Here is a 3,142-nt window from a genome sequence, read left to right as displayed (position 1 = left end):
AAAAAAAGAACAAGTTACAATACTCACTCGTACGTTGTGCCTGATGATTGATCAATGCTTGTAAATTAATAGGGAGAATTCTAGTAAAAACACTGAAATATAAGTAACCAAATGATTTAAATCGTGAAATATATTTCAATGACTTTGAAATCATAATTCAATTAATAAAGTTGAGAAACAGCATCTGATTACAAAGAGAATACATAAATGCAAAAAATGGCGAAGGTTGTTGTTTGTAATTAAGCACAAAAGCTACAGAATAGACTATCTGCACTCTGTCCACCGCAGGGATCAAATATCGGATTTTAGCGTTGTAACTCCGTAAATTTATCACTGACCCATCGGGGGGAAAAAGTTCGCATGTGCAGTGCAATATATTCAAATCAGTCTAAATAAAGTATTTACACACCGCGAATATCTAACTTTGTTATTTAATTAATATAATACGTACACGTTGGCAGTAGACATATTATAACAATTTAAAATAGTCTCAGAACTCTATGTAACTAAATATATAGTATGTAATGCAGGTAAATCTGTAAAAATAAAATAGAAACATTGGGTATTGAAGCTAAGTTTACGTGATGTCATAAAGGTGTTTTATATCTTTACATTTCTTCTGCTCCTACAAAATGAAAATCCACTTTCAAAACCAAGAGACATGAAATTTTCAGGTTATAATAATAACTATAGTTATTTAGTCCGGTTTCCATTGACGACCTAAGATGATGGTTTGTTGTCTTCATTATCCGAGTGCATATATTGCGGGTGATTTCATGAATGAACCACAACGGCTTTATCCAATCACAGGTCGAATCAACATCCTGATGAGTTATTTCCTTTGATTAGTGAACTTGGAATGACCTGGTGGTTAGAACATTCGACCTTTGAGTCGCGGGATCGAAATCCTTCTCCCAATTTATCCGCCTTTTCAGCTTTGGGATCGTTATAATCTGAGAGTCAATCCCACTATTCGATTAGAGTATCCCAACAGTGGGCGATGGGTGGTATTCAAGGTTAAGGACGGTTAATACACATAGCCCTCGAGTAGCTTTGTTCGAAATTCAACAAACGAACTAATAAACAATCCACTTATTTCATTGGTTTACTCATATATCTTGTGATATTTATTTAATAAAAGTGATAGGTGTTTTAAACCACAGTTATTTATCGTTGCAAAACAATGATATTTTGTAATAAAAGTGATACACCTTTTAAACCATAATTATTTATTATTAAAAAATATCATTCTTTTGCAACGCTAAATAATCGTGGTTTAAGAGATCTATCCCTTTTATTAATCCTTTGGTTGTTTGAAAACAATTTATTGTGACTTTTTAATATATTAAAATGTACTACATGTATAACGCTCGGATATAGTGCATATGCAAATAATACATTAGCCTTTATTACAATGAACTAATCTGTTTGGGTGTCTGTTGTAGTCTTAATATGCGACACTATTAAAGTTTTTTTGTTGTTTTTTGTTTTGTTTACTAAGGTTACTTACAATGATTTTCGTGCTTTTTTTGGAAAAATTTAGTTTTAAAAAGTTCAAATTGATTTTTCGACAGAGAGATAACCATGTACGTGGATGAATTACAATAAAAACCTAAACTTGTTTATCTGCAAGTTTTTGTTTTGGATTTAACCTTTCACTAAAAGTAGACTCCAGAACGTACTTATTCTACGTACGGTCAGTTATGCTCCTCTTTGGAATCCATGTTACAATATAAATGACTAACTGAAATAATACGATGAAAAGAATTGTTTTATCAACTCATTGGATTATACATTTTACACTTTACATTTTATCTTTTTCTGATAGCTGTCTTGTGAATTTTAGATTCTTGTTTAATAGCTACACCATTTGGTAAAAACAAAACAAAAAAAAAACACAGAAAATTGTAACCTTTTCCCATAGACGTCGTTTTGTTTCTTCAGGACCTCGCTTTGCCTTTATTGATATCCGAAATGCCAACGATGGGCCTAATCCGGCCAAAATTAGAAATGACATGTAAACTGTCTTCAACTCCTGATCACTGTAACTGTTATTCCAATCGAGCTGATTGCACTGTGAAGGTAATGTTAAGAATATATTGTGTCAGTATTTTTGTTGTTGTTGTTTAACAGATATTGTAAAAAAGATTTTATTGTGCTATTTTTCTTTGAGTTACTATACGAAGCAATGTTTATTAACTTTGCAGCACTTTGAGTTACTATACGAAGCAATGTTTATTAACTTTGCAGCACTTTGAGTTACTATACGAAGCAATGTTTATTAACTTTGCAGCACTTTTTCTTCCTTACGAAGTTTATATTTATATTTTGACTGCAGTGTAGACACGATGTTGAGAATTACCTTTTTTCAATTAAAAATGCAAATAGTGAAACGTAATTGGTGTATGAGAATGAAAACCATATTCTATTGAAAATAATTTCACGAAGGTCATACAAACATTGAATAGAATCATATAAATTTGAACTGTTTGTTATTATAGATATGGTAACACAAGAAAACTTTTGCTTTGTCTACCGAATTTATTCGATAATGAATTGAACAAACGTCTTGCTTGTAATAGTAACTGTATGGTTAATTATGCATACCTAAGAGATATTACTAATGCTATTGTTATTAACTGTATAATGGATAAATATGGAGAATGATAATTATTGGGATTTTCTTTTCATTGTTATCGCAGGTTATAGAGACATATTTTGTAACTGCTTTGAGTGCAGTGATTAAATTCTTAACTTCGCCGACTTCAACTAAATCTAATAAAACAACCTCTGCTTTGGAACAGGTAAGAAAGAAGAACTGAGATGAAATATCTGAGTTAATAGTACAGGGTAATATAGAGGCACACACACACACCCACGTATATATTGCACTTTTGGTCCATCCTACTTAGTGAGGAAATGATTTGATCACAAACTGAAATTTGGAAAAGAGAGGAATGTAAGTTAAAATTTCTAGCCCAAACATTTTCTCCTGCAGTAAATATTAATAATATATTTAATTAAATAAACGCCACTAGTGAATATGTATACATTTAAATGGAGTAAAACGCTAAAATAATTATACAATAAATAATTTATTCAAACCAGTATTTGTTTTGTTTTGTTTACAATTAAGCACAAA

The sequence above is a fragment of the Limulus polyphemus genome, unplaced genomic scaffold (genome assembly GCF_000517525.1).
Source record: "Limulus polyphemus unplaced genomic scaffold, Limulus_polyphemus-2.1.2 Scaffold124, whole genome shotgun sequence".
Classification (NCBI taxonomy): Eukaryota; Metazoa; Arthropoda; class Merostomata; order Xiphosura; family Limulidae; genus Limulus; species Limulus polyphemus.
This window is presented reverse-complemented; position numbering follows the sequence as displayed.